This window comes from Bufo bufo, chromosome 8 (assembly GCF_905171765.1).
Source record: "Bufo bufo chromosome 8, aBufBuf1.1, whole genome shotgun sequence".
NCBI classification, from domain to species: domain Eukaryota; kingdom Metazoa; phylum Chordata; class Amphibia; order Anura; family Bufonidae; genus Bufo; species Bufo bufo.
Window position 1 is genome coordinate 166,011,633 of NC_053396.1, and position 18,982 is coordinate 166,030,614.

Genomic DNA, 18,982 nt, shown 5'->3' on the forward strand with positions numbered 1-18,982 from the left:
CCACATGCACCACAAAGGCATCCTACACAAAATGGAGCATCGTGCGGATGAAAATATAATCATATAAATCACAGAAAGAATGCACCAAACGGATATGCCACTGACTATACTGGCTAGTCATAAATGCAGATATTAAAAGCTGAGACTTTCGCCAATATATTCCTGTCAGGAAAATATCGAAGCCCATCATGCACCACGTCACGGTCACTCAGCATGGCAAGGGGTCCTACCACTGCTCTAACTATGGTGTGAACAAGGTCTGAAGGTGATGTAATCCAGCTCACAGCCAAGCTTTCACACAACCGCCCAGCAGGAAAACTAGTGCAATGTGAACAAAGCCACTAGTTTTCCTGCTGGGCGGTTGTTTGAAAGCTTGTATTTTTGCCATCTGTTCAGTAATTTTATGTCCCGATTCATCAACTAAACAGTGGATATAATTATTCTTTTTTGCTTGGGCCGCTACCAAAGCTGCTAGCTTTTTACCCGGTATGTGTGCCTGAAGGTAGTTATCTCTTACGAAACTTTCTTTTTGATGTTCTGCCAATAGAAACAGTTTGTCCTATAATTTAGAGGCTTTCTCTATCCAATCCTTTTTAACTTTGCTCTGTAGGGTTTTCAATATGCTTTTTTTCATATTTTTCCATTTCTTTAAAAAAAAATTTTTTTTTTCCCCTTATTCCTTTCTTATACCTTATTGTATATTGTATAAAGATCTCTCTAATAAAAGCCTTTGCAGTTTCCCATACCGTGTTGGTTGCCGCAGTACCATCATTTATCTCAAAGAATTCCATTATCTCTTTCAAGATCTTCTTATGTACCCCCATTAAGTTTATCCATCCTATGTTTATATTCATCCCTATTCTTTTTTTATTATTATTTTTATATTTATATTAGTTGGGTTATGATTCGAAATTCCTTGTTGTCCGTATTTAACACCTTCAATCTCAAGTGAACCTTTATTGTTTGTGAAAACTAAATCAATCCGTAATAGACTCCTGTGAGTCTTTGAAAAGCATGAATATTTTCTTAGTTTTGGGTGCATTACCCTCCAGATATCAATCCAACTTATTTCCTCTGTGATATTTTTTAAGTTTGATCCTGTGTAAAGAACTTGAGTGTTACCTATTCTACATCTGTATATTCTTCCATCCATTACATTATTAAAATCTCCCATAACTATCCATTCTCTTCCTTCCAATATACAATCGAACAATACGTAGCGGCCCTCCCTATCAATAACTACTTTCGCTATTTTAATATAGGTATCCAGATGTATTAATATACTCACACCTCTTGCATATGATGAATATACTGAGTGAAAGGAGTGCTGCATCCACGGCCTGGAGACTCCAGCCACAGTCTCATCTGTCAGATGTGTTTCTTGCAAGCAGATTATAGCAGGAAGAAACCTATGTAAGGCATCAAAAACAGCCACTCTCTTTATACCCCTACTCAGACCCCTAATATTCCATGAGATAATTCTCATAAGATATTATTTGCCATTCAACCCATTTCCCAGATGTTGTCAAGACCCCGGGAAAGGGGGAATAGGAGAGACGAATCAGGAGAGGGAGGGAGAGAAAAAAAAAAAACACACAACAAGTGGCAAGCATGTACCCACCCCACCCCACCCCTTCCACCCAAATGAGCCAGGATAGCCTAGATAGCCTAAAACCTGGTTCTCTAACTTAGAATTCCCCCTCTCGGCCCCCGCCTAGCCCTGTTCCTTCTCAACTCTAAATCTTATCTCTAACCCACTCTCTAGCCGCTTCTGGTGAATCAAAAAAACATGTTTTATTTTCCCATTCTAGCCTCAACTTGGCCAGGAACAACATCCAGTATTTCACATTCTTTGATCGAATTATTTTTTTCACTTCAGAGAATAGGCTTCTTTCATTTGCCGTTTCTTTTGCGTAGTCAGAAAACACCATTTATTTTTGTATCTAAATATTTCAACCTCCCCCTCCTCCTTACCCTATGCAATATCTCCTCCTTATCTCTAACCGATCGAAAGTTTATCATCATTACTCTCGGTCTTGTTCCTGGGGGGGGGGATCTTTGCCGATATCCTATATGCCCTTTCCACAAAGTTCAATTCTTTTGGGCATTGGGGAGACCGAAGTATTTACCTCCGATTGTCCCTTTGACTTTTTCCCTGTACCCTGTCTCGCCATCTCCTAGCCTCTCCCCTAACCACCCTTCCCTCCTCCCGCGGCAACCCCAGGATGTTCTACCAGTATAGAGACCCGCAAAAGGGGGGGGGGGGGAGTACACATGCAACCCCAATAAACAACAATGTATCAGTCCAGCATACACATGTATATAAAACACCCAGGTCTGCTTTCCTATAGCCACAGTCAATTAGCAGTCCTTCTAGATTGGATTTTTAGGTTGGTTCATGTTAGTTCATTATTTTCCGGTGTTCCCCCACTTCATGTGTAACATTGCTCTTCAGTAGCAGCTCCCACATGCAGTGGCGTCTCCGTCTTCCCCAAGTCCGTTAGGGATTGGCCCATAGAAGTAAATTGAGCGGCTTCCCCTTAGTGTGTCACCAGCTTTTTCAATTGCTCCAAATACAGGCTAGTCAGGATAATCTATATCGATTCTGCTCTATCCAACCAATTGTGGACTCCCCCTGCCACCTACAGCCCGCCGCTTAAGTTCTTATAGCCCGGAGCTTGCCATCAATAGCATTCCTCCTCCTCTGCCATGATCTAAATTCAAGGTGCCTGCTGTATGTGAAGGGGGGGGGGGGGGGCACTCAAATCCCTCCTGTGTGTTTTAGGACATGCTATCATGGCCCCCTCTACCCCCCCCCCAGTCCGCACCCTCACTTGCTGTTGTATCCGGTATTGAATAACACAATTCCAGACATAAAGTAAAAGGACATCTGTTTTCTCACCGCGCTGCCAAGGGGTGGAGGCAGGAAAAAAGACACTCACGCCCGTCGGGCCGAGTCACCTACTATCGCTCCTGGATCTTACGTGCAGCTCCACTGTGCTCTCGATCTCCTAAGGCAGGGGGCGCTCCGCGTGCTTGTCCCACATACGGAGGAGGAAGGCGGCCAGCAGGCTGCAGGGAGGCAACAGGAAATGGCACAAGCGGCAAGGCGGTAGTCAGCCAAACCCCAAGGGAGCTTGCTAGACGGTGACCGAAGTGATAACGATTGCAGCTTCAGCGCTTCAGGGCAGTATTCAGGACGGCCCCAGTTCGGCAATCTGATCAGCCAGAACGGCCTCGAGGCAGTAGATGGAACAGCCTCAGAGCGATGGTTGGAGCGGCGTCAGAGCATTGGGTCAGAGCGGGCTCACATCGGGCTGGGAGCTCGAGCGCCAGAAGGTGCGCATGTCACCTGCGTGCGTCCGCACACATGCTCCTCTTGCCCGGTTCACACATTCCTTAGCATCAAATGCATTTGCCAATATGAAAACATAATTTTTCTCAGCAATGCGGGCACATGCAGTCCTGATCAAAAGTTTAAGACCACTTGAAAAATGGCAAAAAAATCATATTTAGCATGGCTGGATCTTAACAAGGTTCCAAGTAGAGCTTCAACATTTAACAAGAAGAAATGGGAGTGAGACAAAACATTGTTTGAGCATTCAATTTAATGAAAACAACGAATAAACTAAAACAGGCTGTTTTTCAGCTGATCAAAAGTTCAGGACCACACCTCCAAAAAAAAACTAACCCCCCCCCCCCAAAACAGAAATCCAACTTCCAAACATGAACTCAGTAATGAGTAGCTCCGCCGTTATTGTTTATCACTTCCAAAATTTGTTTCGGCATGCTTGATGCAAGCGTTTCCATGAGGTGAGTGGGAACATTTCTCCAAGTGGTGAAGACGGCCGCACGAAGGCCATCTACTGTCTGGAACTGTTGTCCATTTTTGTAAACTTCCCTTGCCATCCATCCCCAAAGGTTCTCAATTGGATTTAGATCAAGGGAACACGCAGGATGGGCCAAAAGATTGATGTTATTCTCCTGGAAGAAGTCCCTTGTCCTGCGGGCATTGTGTACTGTAGCGTTGTCCTGTTGAAAAACCCAGTCGTTACCACACATCTGGACATAGCCGGCGGCCGTTTGACGCCCCTGCACTTCCTAAAGCTCCATTGTTCCACTGAAGGAAAAAGCACCCCAGACCATTATGGTGCCCCCTCCACTGTGGCGCGTAGAAAACATCTCAGGTGGGATCTGCTTGTCATGCCAGTAACGTTGGAAACCATCAGGACCATCAAGGTTACATTTTTTCTCATCAGAGAATAAAACTTTCTTCCACCTTTGAATGTCCCATGTTTGGTGCTCTCTTGCAAAGTCCAAACCAGGAGTTCTGTGGCGTTCAAGGAGACGAGGTATTTGAAGACGTTTTTTGTTTTTGAAGCCCTTCAGTCTCAGATGCCGTCTGATGGTTATGGGGCTGCAGTCAGCACCAGTAAGGGCCTTAATTTGGGTCGAGGATCATCCAGTGTCTTGACGGACAGCCAATTGGATCCTCCGGCTCAGTGCTGATGAAATTTTTTTGGGTCTTCCACTTGACTTTTTTGTTCCATAACCCTCAGGATCATTTAAGAAATTCCAAATGACTGTCTTACTGCGTCCCACCTCAGCAGCGATGGCGCGCTGTGAGAGACCCTGCTTATGCAGTTCAACAACCCGGCCACGTTCAAAAAGGGAGAGTTTTTTTTGCCTTTGCCATCACAACGTGTGACTACCTGACAGAAAATGACAATGAATCCACATCTTTGCACAGATTTGGCCTTTTAAAGGCATGTGGTCCTAAAATTTGGATCAGCTGAAAAACAGCCTGTTTAAGTTTAATAGTTATTTTCAATTAATTGAATGCTCAAAAAATGATTTGTCTCACTCCCATTTCTTCTTGTTGCATGTTGAAGCTCTACTTGGAACCTTGTTAAGATCCAACAATGTAAAATATGATTTTTTGCCATTTTTCAAGTGGTCTTAAACTTTTAATCAGGACTGTATGAACATGGGACCAACACAGAGGTCTTCAGCTGCCAAGTGCAAATGTAACAGGTCCGCCAGTTACATAGGTACAAATCTAAAATAAAATTTAAAAAAATTGCCAGACCGCTTATAAATAAATATCACTTTATTACATAATTGCATATGACTTACAAACATGAATAAAATACATAGATGCAGGGAAAAGAAGGCGGCATCAACTGGAGGGAAACCATAGCGGATAACACGTTCACAAATCGCCCATCAATATAAACATGATTTCATTAAAGTGCAAACCAAATTATTTACAATCAAAAGGACAAAGAACGTTTACCCATGCTGTGTCTCAACCCAGACGCGCGTTTCGGCGGACCTTCGTCTGGGGGTGACGAAGAAGAAGGTCCGCCGAAACGCGATTCGGGGTTGGCACCATCCTGGAGGAGATACAGCTTCCACTCAGTGCCTCCGCTCCACTTGTATCTTGCGAATTACAGACCCATTTGTGGTCTACAATGTGGGCATGGAGCCCTCACATTCGTGTGCATGAGCCCTTAAGCTGTACATATACATTCAATACCTAACTCTCCTGACTCCCTCCCAACTGCCCCATACACATATTGTATTCTATGAGGAGTGCAGAGAAAGTTGCTGCCAGACATTTCTGATGGTGTCTTATCTCCACTTCGACGGATCCTTCTCTTTCTCAACCTCACCTGTCAAGTGAAGTCGGGAGCTCCTCTGGATAGGTCATCAGTATCTAATCGGTGGGAGTCCCACACCTGGGATCCACGCCGATCAGCTGTTTGAGAAAGCATCGGCGTTCCTGTGACCGCCACTGCCTTTTCACAGCTTACCAAGCACAGAGACATACATTGTACATTGGCTGTGCTTGGTATCGCGCTCAGCCCCATTCGCTTGAATGGGGCAGAGCTGCGCCTAGGCCATGTGACCCCTATAATGCCCCCCAAAATTCCCGGGCACCTCATACAAGTTATACATACCCCGCTCCCAGGCACCTGCGTTGCTCCTGATGCCCGCACGGCTGTTGCTGCATCTTCCCGTCACATAGATCAAAACATCCGGCACTAGGGTGGGAGGGAAGCCAATAGAAGGCTGTGACAGGGCGCTAGGGCCTGCTATACCAACCCCCACCCATCACCCGATGTTTTGCTCCACATGATGGGGAGATGCAGCATGGGTGTCTGGGGATCAATAGCGACGTTGGGAGCGGGGTAAGTATAATCTATATGAGGTGCCCAGGCTATTTGGGGAGCATTATAAGGGTTGGATAACCTCTTTAACTATTTTAATAGTCTATTATGGTACATCTTTTTATATAGTGTAGCTATACAGTGGTAAGTCTGATGTTACCCGCACTGCATCCAAAATATAATGAATATGCATGGGGTTGGTCACAAAGTATCTGCTTTCAAGTACATTTTCACTTGCGGCACTTTCCTGAAAACCTTGTCTATTCTTTATAATTCAGAATATAGCTTTTATGGGTCTCTACTCAAAAATTCTCTTTTATGCTGTGCTTTGAAATACTGCAAGACCTCAAGGAAACCCCAAGCTTTTATGCTTTGGGGGTCTTACCCCTAGAGGTGGTAAGCTGGGTTCTGCTTGAGATGTCTCCAGCTCTTCATAGTTTATTTATTTGCTACTAATAACGCACATCTCTTTGTGAAACATGAAATAGCACATTCTCTTTCTTAAATTGAGACTGCGAAGATGTAAGTATGTCATAAGACACCATTTCCTGGAATTGTCATTGCTGCCGCTCTTCAGAGCATATCTTGTTTAGATTAGTAGTAGTGGCTACTGGAAAGAAGTCCTGTTGCTGTTAGTAATCCATTATGGGTCATGTATCGTACATATGTGATTTTCTCACCTAGTTTATAGAAAACTTACATTTTAAGAAATGTTATTTTTAGGGTTGAGCGAACCCAAACTTAAGGATTTTTGGACCCCGGACCCGAACCCAAACATTTCAGTAAAAGTTCGGGTTCGGTGTTCAGCGATTTATTGGCGCTTTTTGAAAGGCTGCAGAGCAGCCAATCAACAAGCGTTTAACTCTGTGCCCTTAGAGGCCATCACAGCCATGCCTACTAATGGCATGGCTGTGATTGGCCAGTGCAGCATGTGACCCAGCCTCTATATAAGCTGGAGTCACGTAGCGCTGCACGTCACTCTGCTGTTACTAGTTGTAGGGATAGGATGCTGCTGCTGTGAGGGAGAGAATAGGAAAGAATCTTTAATCTGAAGTGCTTGTTAACTCAGCGATTTACATAGATTTAGTTTTGTGGGTGCAGGGCACAATCTTTTTACCCTGCCCTGAGCCCAGTGACACAGAAAAAGAACTTTTATCCGTCTGTTAGTTAGGTGGGCGGCGGCCATTTTATGCAAGTTCAGTGCACCAGCACTGAAGTCAAATCCAAGCTTGAAATACTGCAATAATTTTCTGGGTTTTAAAAAACACCCTTTTTGGTGAAAATACTCAATTTTACAGCCCTTGCTTCATCTGTACGTGTGAGATACACGCTTTAGATACTGCTGTCATATTCTGTTAGTAAAAAAAAAAAAACATTTTAGGCAAAGTACTTAATATTACAGCCCTTGCTGCATCTGTGATTGTTAAAAACAAGCTTGAAATACTTCAATAATTTTCTGGGTTTTAAAAAACACAAATTTTTGGCAATACCCTCCATCTGGGGCCTCTGCCGCAATAGTCAGTGTGCAATTTAAGCTAGAAATACAGCTATAATTTTCTGGGTTTTAAAAAACACCCATTTAGGGCAAAAATCTTAATTTTCCAGCCTTTGCTGCATATGTAATTGTGAGATACACCCTTTACATACTGCTGTGCTATTCTGGTATTTAATAAATACCCATTTTGGGCAGACAAAAATTTCCCTGTAGGGAAATATCAGGGACAGTTCTTTGCCAACCTGTCCTTCAATACCACATCATCATCTAGCCCAGGGATAGATGTTTTTTTTGCTTTCTCTCCGGGATTCATGGATGTGCACTGCAACTCCCCGGATTGTGGTAGGACATATGGTTTCTGATTCGGTGCTGCCGAGCACCTGATTTAGTGCCGCCAAGCACTTGTTATTGCCTACCACATCTATGCTTTTTGCTTAACTTTAATAATTTAATTTATTTTCATTTTGAGGGATATCTTTTCCATTCACACGTCCGCAAAATGGGTCAGCATCCGTTCTGCAATTCTGCAGACCCATTCATTTTCAAGGGGCCGGAATGTGCTGTCCGCATCTGCATTTGCGGATCCGCACTTCAGCATCTGTGCTTCGGTTTCCGCAAAAAAATTGAATATGTCCTATTCTTGTCCACAATTGCAGACAAGATTAGGCATTTTCTATTATAGTGCTGGCGATGTGCGGTCCGCAAATTACGGAATGCACATTGCCGGTGTCCGTGTTTTGCTGATCCGCAAAACACTTACGGACGTGTGAATGGACCCTCATAGTAACATTATTAAAGGTTACGTTTTATCTTCATGTATATTCTAATGGATTGCCTTCCTTGTACAATGTTATAATATACTTTCTATGTTAGAAAGTATATTATAGTGCATTTGTATTGTGCGGCAGTTGTGTGCGGTTCTGCTGCAATACTGCAGGTATATAGAGGGACAAGCGTTATTGGAACAAATCATTTCTACTGGTGTGATATACCAGTCGCCCCCCCAAAAAATTGATTGAAGCGGAGTGTTATATACCAATATACTTTCTTTATAGTGCATTTGGGTACTGTATAGTGCATTTGCGCATGCGCGTACACGAAAATTATATTGCCGATATTTCGTATTGAAAAAAATTATGAATGGAGATCGCAAATTCGAATAATACATCTGGTATGTCACTGTGTTGTGGGGCTATTTGTGCACTTCTAGTAATTATTTCTTGGCTGCAAATATGAGTTGAAGGTTTTTCAGGTTCGCCTGCAATTAGAATGTATGGGACCCGCCGCGAACTTTTGATCGTGTTCGCGAACAGTCCTGGCAGATGTTCGTCCATCACTTCTGCTGTGCTACTCTGGTATTCAAAAAACACCTACTTAGGGCAAAAAAATTAATTTTGCAGCCTTTGCTGCATCTGTCATTGTGAGATACACGCATTAGATACTGTTGTTCTAGTCTGTTATTAAAAAAACACCCATTTTGGGCAAGATCCTAAATTTGAGAAATATAAGAGCGTCAAATAAGGGACGTGGCCCCGGTCGTGGTGCTGCTGGTGGAGCTCCTGTTGCAGGGAGAGGACGTGGTCGATCTGTGTCAGCTACATGCACAAGTGAAACACCTTCCTCAGGTGTGAGTAGGCGACAGAATCTTCAACGGTAGAAGATGGTCGGCCCTAATGCGGCTCTACGAATGGTGAGGCCAGAACAAGTGCAGGCGATAGTAGATTGGGTTGCTGACAGTGCCTCCAGTTCCTGTACATTGTCTCCCACCCAGTCTCCTGCTGAAAGATCAGAGTTGGCACCTGCAGCCGATGTCCATCAGTCTTTCACCTCACCCCCTTGCAAATCAGCCAAGCAGTCAGAGCCCCAAGTCATGCAGCAGTCTCTTCTGATTTTTGATGACTCTGCTAGCAGGGTTTCCCAGGGCCATCCACCTAGCCCTGCCCCAGAAGTGGAAGAGATTGAGTGCACCGATGCCGAACCACTTATGTTTCAAGATGAGTACATGGGAGGACCATCGCAGCACGTCTCGGATGATGACAAAACACAGGTGCCAACTGCTGTGGCTTTCGAAAGTGTGCAGACCGACAAGGAGGGCAGGGGTGAAGACTGGGTGGAAGATGATGTTGAGGACGATGAGCTCCTCGACCCCACATGAAATCAAGGTAATGCGAGTGACCTGTGTAGTTCGGAGGAGGAGGCGGTGGTCGCACAGAGCCACCAGCACAGTAGAAGAGGGAGCAGGGTGCAAAAGCGGAGCGGCCGTCTCCTAGACAGTACGCCTGCTACTGCCCACCGCAGCAAGGGACCGAGCACACAAAAGCCAGCTCCAAGGAATTCCCTGGTGTGGCAGTTCTTCAAACAATGTGTTGACGACAAGACACGAGTGGTTTGCACGCTGTGCAATCAGAGCCTGAAGCGAGGCATAAACGTTCTCAACCTGAGCACAACCTGCATGCCCAGGCATCTAAGTGCAAAGCACGAGCTGCAATGGAGTAGACACCTCAAAAACCAAGAAAGGTCTCTGGCTCCTCCTGCTTCCACTTCTGCTGCAGTCTCGGCCTCTTCATCCACATCTGGAGTGACAGTGCCACCCCGCAAACAGAGGATCTGCCAGCAACACCACCACCTGGGTCACCAAGCATCTCCACAATGTCCCACGGAAGCGTTCAGCTCTCCATCTCCCAAACACTGGAGCGGAAGAGGAAGTACCCCCCTATCCCACTTCTATGCCTCCTTGAAAAAACGCTGCTGGCGATGATGGAAGAGGATGTGGCACAGGAGGAGGAGGAGGAAGAGGGATCATTTCATAGGGTATCTGGCCAGTCCTTCACAAGTGGCTCGAGGGTGGGTTCCTGCACTCACAAACGCCAGGTACACAATTGTCCAGCCAGGGCACAGTTCTGGAGGATGACGAGGTGGAGGATGAGGAGATGGAGGAGAAGGAACCGTGTTCACAGCAGGGTGGCACCCAAACCAGCTTATTGCAATCACTGGTGCGTGGCTGGGGGGATACAGAGGACACAGATGATACACCTCCCACAGAGGACAGCTTTTCGTTGCCTCTGGGCAGCCTGGCACACATGAGCGATTACATGCTGCAGTGTCTCCGCAACGACCGCCGAGTTGCTCACATTCTAACTTGTGCTGATTACTGGGTGGCCACGCTGGATCCCCATTACAAGGACAACGTATCGTCCTTAATTCCATCACTTGAGCATGATCGTAAGATGCGCGAGTACAAGAGCACGCTGGTAGACGCGCTGCTTGTGGCATTCCCACCTGACAGCGGGGGCACAGTGGAAGCACAAGACGAAGGCAGAGGAGGAGGAAGAGGTCGCCAATGCAGCTGGGGCACCACCAGCACCTCAGAAGGCAGGGTTATCATGGCCGAATTGGAAAAGCTTTGTCAGAACGCCACAACAACCAGCACCACCAGCTGATATGGAACGTCTTAGCAGGAGGCAGCATTTTACCAACATGGTGGAGCAGTATGTGTGCACACGCCTACACGTACTGAATGACGGGTCTGCCCCCTTCAAATTCTAGGTCTCCAAATTGGGCACATGGCCTGAGCTTGCCCTTTACGCCTTGGCGGTGCTGGCCTGTCCTGCAGCCAGTGTATTGTCTGAACGTGTGTTTAGCACGGCAGGGGGCATTATCACAGACAAGCGCAACCGCCTGTCTACAGCCAATGTGGACAAGCTCACGTTCACTAAAATGAACCAGGCATGGCTCCCACAGGACTTGTCCGTACCTTGTGCAGAATAGACATGTATACCGGCCTTAACCAGCCATTGTTATACTACAGCGCAATTGCTCATTGTTGTATTTTGGGTATTTCACACTTTTTTGGAGTGTACCCTAATAAAAAAAAAATATTAAATTAAAACTAAAAACCAGTGTTGGCTACCTCGTCCTCCTCCACTGCCGCTTCCACCTACACCGCTATGTCCACCGCCTCCTCAAACTCCTACTCCATATGGACCTCCACCTCATAAATCAAGTTTATTTTTTTTCATTTGTACGTATTTTATTTTATTTTGTGTAATTTCACTAATTTTTCTGTTACATTTTCGGGTGAAATTCACCAATTTTTGGGTGTGATATACCCCTGCTCTACCTAGTAGACAGGTAAAAAAAAATTATTAATTTGTCTGTTACTTATTCGGGTGAAATTCACTAATGTTTGGGTGTGATATACCACTGCTATACCTAGTAGACAGGTAAAAAAAAATGATTAATTTGTCTGTTACATTTTCGGGTGAAATTCACCAATTTTTGGCTGTGATATACCACTGCTATTCCTAGTAGACAGGTAACATTTCACTAATTTGTCTGTTACATATTCGGCTGTCTTTGACCAATTTTTGGGTGTGATATACCACTTCTATACCTAGTAGACAGGTAAAAAAAAATTCATTAATTTGTCTGTTACTTATTCGGGTGAAATTCACAAATTTTTGGGTGTGATATACCCCTGCTCTACCTAGTAGACAGGTAACATTTCACTAATTTGTCTGTTACATATTCTGGTGAAATTCACCCATTTTTGGGTGTGATATACCACTGCTATACCTAGTAGACAGGTTAAAAAAAAAAATCATTAATTTGTCTGTTACATATTCGGGTGAAATTCACCATTTTTTGGGTGTGATATACCACTTCTATACCTAGTAGTAAAAAAATCATAAATTTTTCTGTTAGAATCTTGGGTGACATTTTACCATTTTTGCTGTGAATAAACCCCTGCTCTGCTTAGGTGACAAGGACCGAAATTTTTAAAAATCATCTGTTCCATTGGTGGGTGACATTAACCCATTTATGGCGATGAAAACCCCCTGCTCTGCATAGGTGACAGGGAATAAAATTTTTAAAATTAGTCTTTAATTGGCCCTTTCATTCGATCCTTCTGCTTTAATAATTTGTTCCACATTTCAGCTCGATCACATTGCAGCCATTGACCTCCCTTGGATGTGGTCTCCCTTTCTCACACTCCCTCTCCGGCGTGGAACCCTGATTCGCCGATAACCGTGATCAACATGGTAGGCGCAGAAAAGAACTTGGAGAGTTGATAGAGCAGATATCCAATTGAATCGAACATCATGGGGACGTGAGACATGGTGGGGCAGTATGTTTGCACACGCCTATAAAAACTGACTGATGGGTCTGCCCCCTGCAACTTCTGGGTCTCCAAATTGGGCACATGGCCTGAGCTTGCCCATTACGCCTTGGAGGTGCTGGCCTGCCCTGCAGCCAGTTTATTGTCTGAACGTGTGTTTAGCACGACTGTAGGGGGTTTTCACAGGTTATATTTCCCAATGTTTTGGGATGTACCCTAATTTAAAAAAATATAAATAAATTTAAAACCAAAAAGCAGTGTAGGCTACCTCCTCCACCGCCGCTTCCACCTACACCGCCACATCCACCGCCTCCTCATCCTCCTACTCCATATGGACCTCGTCCTCCTAGATTGATTGTTTTTTATTTTTACGTATTTTATGTTATTTAACCCCTTTTGGACACAGCCTTATTTCACCTTAAGGACCAGGCCATTTTTTGCAAATCTGACGAGTGTCACTTTAAGTGGTGATAACTTTAAAACGCTTTGACTTATCCAGGCCATTCTGAGATTGTTTCGTCACATATTGTACTTCATGACACTGGTGAAATGAAGTAAAAAAAATATATTTTTATTTATAAAAAAATACCAAATTTACCAGAAATTTGTAAAAAATAGCAAATTTCCAAGTTTCTCTACTTCTATAATACATAGTAATACCTCAAAAAATAGTTAATACTTTACATTCCCCATATGTCTACCTCATGTTTGGATCATTTTGGGAATGATATTTTATTTTTTGGGGATGTTACAAGGCTTAGAAGTTTAGAAGCAAATCTTGAAATTTTTCAGAAATTTTAAAAAACCCAATTTTTAGGGACCAGTTTAGGTCTGAAGTCACTTTGCGAGGCTTACATAATAGAAACCACCCAAAAAAAAAAACATTCTATAAACTACACCCCTCAAGCTATTCAAAACAGATTTTTACAAACGTCGTTAACCCTTTAGGTGTTCCACAAGAGTTAATGGCAAATGGAGATAAAATTTCAGAATTTAGATTTTTGGGCAAATTTTCCATTTTAATCCATTTTTTCCAGTAACAAAGCAAGGGTTAACAGCCATACAAAACTCAATCTTTATTGCCCAGATTCTGTAGATTGCAGAAACACCCCATATGTGGCCGTAAACTACTGTACACACAGTAGGGCGTAGAGGGAAAGGTGCGCCATATGGTTTTTGGAAGCCAGATTTTGCTGGACTGGTTTATTTACACCATGTCCCATTTGAAGCCCCCCTGATGCACCCCTAGAGTAGAAACTCCATAAAAGTGACCCAATCTAAGAAACTACACCCCTCAAGGTATTCAAAACTGATTTGACAAACTTTGTTAACCCTTTAGGTGTTGCACAAGAGTTATTGGCAAATGGGGATGAAATATGAGAATTTCATTTTTTTGCCAAATTTTCCATTTTAACCCATTTTGTCCACTAACAAAGCAAGGGTTACCAGCCAAACAAGACTGTATCTTTATTGCCCTGACTCTGCCGTTTACAGAAACACCCCATATGTGGTCGTACACGGCGGGGCGTAGAGGGAAAGGAGCGCCGTGTGGTTTTTGGAGGGCTGATTTTTATGGAACGGTTTATTTACACCGTGTCCTGTTTCAACCCTCCTGATGCACCCCTTGAGTAGAAACTCCCTAAAAGTGACCCAATTTTGGAAACTACGGGATACGGTGGCGTTTTTGTTGGGACTACTTTTAAGGTACATATGATTTTTGGTTGCTCTATATTACATTTCTGTGAAGTAAGGTTACCAAAAATTTCAATTCAGAAATTTTATCTCCATTTGCCATTAACTGTTGAGGAACACCTAAAGGGTTAATAAAGTTAGTAAAATCAGTTTTGAATACCTTGAGGGGTGTAGTTTCTTAGATGGGGTCACTTTTAGGGAGTTTCTACTCTAGGGGTGCATCAGGGGGGCTTCAAAAGGGACATGGTGTCAATAAAAAAGGCCATCAAAATTGGCCTTCCAGAAACCATGTCGGTCCTTTCCTTTTGTGCCCTGCCTTTTAGTGATACAGCAGTTTACGACCACAAATGTGGCGTTTCTGTAAACTGCAGTATCAGTGTAATAAATATTTTGTTTTGTTTGTTAACTGGTTGTTAACCCTTGCTTTGTTATCGGAAAAAAACGAATTGAAATGGAAAAGTGCCAAAAATAGCTGTTTTGGCACCGTTTTTTTTTTTTTGGACCGTGTTAATCTGGAGGTTAGGTCATGGGGTATTTTTATAGAGGAGATTCTTACGGACGCGGCGATACCTAAGAAGTCTACTTTTTTACAATTATTTAGGTTTTAGACTATATTATCCATTTTGATACAAAAATATTTTTTTTGTATCTGTAAAGTCTAAGAGTAATTTTTTGTTTTTTAGCCGATTATCTTATGTAGGGGCTAATTTTTTGCGGGATGAGAGGACGGTTTTATGGGCACTATTTTGGGGGCTATATGACTTTTTGATCGCTTGCTATTAAACTTTTTGTTATGTAAGGTGACAAAAAAAGTAGTTTTTTTGCACCGTTTTTTTTTTTGGGACCGTGTTAATCTGGGGGGTTAGGTCATGGGGTATTTTTATAGAGGAGATTCTTACCGATGCGGAGATACCTAATTTGTATACTTTTTTTTAAATTATTTTAGTTTTTACAATTTTTTTGGGTGTCTCAAGTCTGAGAACCATAGTTTTTTTATCCGATTGTCAGTGGCTAAATTGGGATATAAATTTAGTACTCCATGGAAGTGTGGTACTCCTGAAGCAACCAATAATGCAGAGGCCCGCATGATCGGGGTACGTGTCACATTGAGTAGTGGTGCCCTTCTGTATCCCCCTCCTGTGACACACTCTGCACCTTTTGTGGGTCCGTCTCTTCTTTCCAGTATGGAGGACCACACCTGGAAAGTGTTGGCCAGGGACGATCCGGGCGCCTCCAGTTCCCGAGGTACTCCGGCCTGCTCTTTCCCGGTCCGAAAAGATCAGGGCCTTGAGGACTGCCTCATAGAACTGAAGGAATGTCCCTGTGTTGCCAGCGCTCCGGGACAGCACAAAAGAGTTGTACAAGGCAACCTGTACCAAGTAGACCGCAACTTTTTTGTACCATGCCCGGGTTTTGCGCATGGCATTATATGGCTTGAGGACTTGATCAGAGAGATCAACTCCTCCCATATACCGATTGTAGTCGACGATACAATTGGGCTTGAGGACCGTTGCCGCGGTACCTCACACAGGGACAGGGGTGATGCCGTTACCATGAATTGTCGACAGTACAAGGACATCCCTCTTGTCCTTATATCTGACCAGCAACCGGTTTCCAGTGGTAAGGGCATGGGTCTCACCCCTGGGGATAGGTACCTGGAGGGGTGGGCAGGGAGGCCGTGTTTATTTTTCCGCACGGTCCCACAAGCGGATGTGGATCTGGCGGCGAGGGACTGGAACAAGGGGATACTAGTATAAAAGTTATCCACTTAAAGGTGGTAACCCTTATCTAGCAGTGGGTGCATAAGATCCCACACAAGTTTCCCGCTAACACCCAGAGTGGGGGGACATTCTGAGGGTTGAATGCGGGAATCTCGCCCCTCGTACACACGAAACTTGTAAGTGTACCCTGAGGTACTCTCACAAAGTTTGTACAGCTTCACGCCATACCTCGTCCACTTTGAGGGAACATACTGGCGGAAAATGAGTCTCCCCTTGAACGCAATGAGAGACTCATCAACCGCAACCTCCCTTCCAGGTACATAGGCCTGTACAAATTTGGCCCCAAAGTGATCAATGACCGGCCTGATTTTGTACAGGCGGTCACAGGAAGGATCACCTCAGGGGGGACATGCTGCATTATCTGTCATGGCCGTACTGTAAAGTGGGGTCTGGTAGAGGACGTCCCCACTCCAGTAATGCCTGACACTAGGTTTCTTGACTAGGCCCATATGCAGCACGAGGCCCCAAAATGTCCTCATCTCGGCTGCACTGACCGGCGTCCAGCCACCGGACCTAGCCAAAAAGGAGCCCGGGTGTTGAGCAACAAACTGTTGGGCGTACAGGTTCGTCTGCTCCACCATTAGATTTACCAGTTGGTCACTGAAAAAATGACAAAAAAAGTCATATTTAGTGAAGCCCACTGTGGAAATCTGGATTCCTGGTTGGCCTACAAAATCAGGAATAACGGTCTCAAATCGCTCTGGGGTATACCAGACAAGTTCACCGGCAGGGGGCTCCGGTGGATTTAACTGGTGGGCCGGAAAACTAGTACGAGCCCCAGAGCTGCTCGTACTAGGGTGGGCCACAGGGTCTCTAACATGGCGGTCCCCTTGCTCCGCCTGGCGGCGTCTCCGCCGCCTTGGGGGCTTATCATCATCGCTAGATGATGAGGAGGACGCGGATGACAACAGGAAAGTGGGGTCATCCTCGTCCTCACTGGGACTCTCGGAGGCAAGCTGGGTGTATGCCTCCTCAGCGGAGAACATCCGGCGGGCCATAGGGGAGTGTGTGTCTGAGTGTGTATGTGCGTGCGTGTAAATCTTTATTTGGTGTGCGTGTGTGTGGGGGCATGGGTGTTCGTGGACTTATCCCTAAAACTAACACAAAAAATAACTAACTAAAAAAGGGCAAAAAATATATATATATATTTTTTTTTTTACATTTCAAAACCGCTGATCCACCGTTCGAAGTTGATCATCGGTGGGGTGTGCGATGCACTAACAGTGGCCGGACGCTAAGAGTGCCGGCCACAGTCAGCGTACGCACAAAAAAACAAACTGCCTGCACCCCAAAAAAGTTGTGAGGGGGTGGGCAGGGGGGCAAGCGGCAGCACCCCTTGGGGGTCTAGGGTCACACAGCTGTGTTGTGGACCCCAGACACCCTACTTAGGGTGATGCAATCAAACTTTTTTTTTCCACTAACTTTCCCTTTTATATCCCTGCCTAGCCCAACCTTTCCCTAGCCACCTGGCTGATCAGATGGGGGGTGCTGGGGCACAGATAGGGTCCTGGGGGCAAGGATGGGTGCTGGGGCACAGATGGGGTGACATTGGCTGTATGTTCGAGGGCGTTGTCCTGCTACAGAATAAGGGCTCGTTCACATGAACGTGTGATGCCGGTTGCCGTATTACGGACCGCATTTGCGGATCCGCAATACACAGGCACCGTTCCATGGCCATTCCGCATCACGGATGTGGACCAATTCATTTCAATGGGTCTGCAAATCCGGAGATGCGGAACGGAACACTGCGGAGTGCTTTCTGGGGTTCCGTTCTGTGCTTCCGCACCGCAAAAAGATAGAACTTGCTCTATCTTTTTGCGGAACGGAAGGATTGTGGACCCATTCAAGTGAATGGATCTGAGATCCCCATGCGCCTACCCCACGGTCGGTGCCCGTGCATTGAGGACCGCAATTTGCACGGTTTTCATATTCGTGTGAACAAGCCATAAATCTAGATATAAAACATCAGTAGAAAAAAATAAAGAAGCACATTCTTACTTTGCAGTATTTTTTCCACATCCGTCTAAACCTATTGCAGAGTACTGTAGTTATATGTAAATTTTTGTATATTTTTTAACGACTAGTAGAGCGGTAATGGGGTAGTGATAAAGCTTAAAGAAGAGGAGCTGTGATATGTCTGCTTTGATAACTTCCCCATAAAAAGTTCTGGAGTATGTTATCTTTCTTGTGTCATTCCTGTTATTCCTTCAGGGAATGTATGAATATTTGTAAACTGGATGTTATATTTCCTTTTCATAGGAATATGTCTGAAGTGTCCACTAGGGCCAGGCCCTAGGGACACTGGTCTTAATAAAGCCCCATAGCTGGTGGAGGATCCGCTGAAGTTATGAAGAGGCGCCGTCCTCTCCATAACTTCGGCGCAACCATCACCAGTTCTAAATGTAAGATAGCTTCCGAGCTGTCTTAGATTTAGACCTTCCCATGCCATTGCCACCATTTTTAGACCTGGCATGAGCGGGGGTAATGTCCAGTTGTCAGATCATTCCTACATCTCCAGGAGGATAACAGGAGTGGCACCACACAGTTCTAACAAAGATGCTTAAGATATTTTTTTTATGTGAAATTGCAAATATTTACTGACCTCAGAAGTTTTGAAAGCTTCTGTTTAAAAGGAGAGTTTATCCTATTTTGACTTTAAAGAGAGATTCCATGTTTTTGGCGATTTATCAGAACTCTGATTAGTCACAGAAACAGGGTTGTC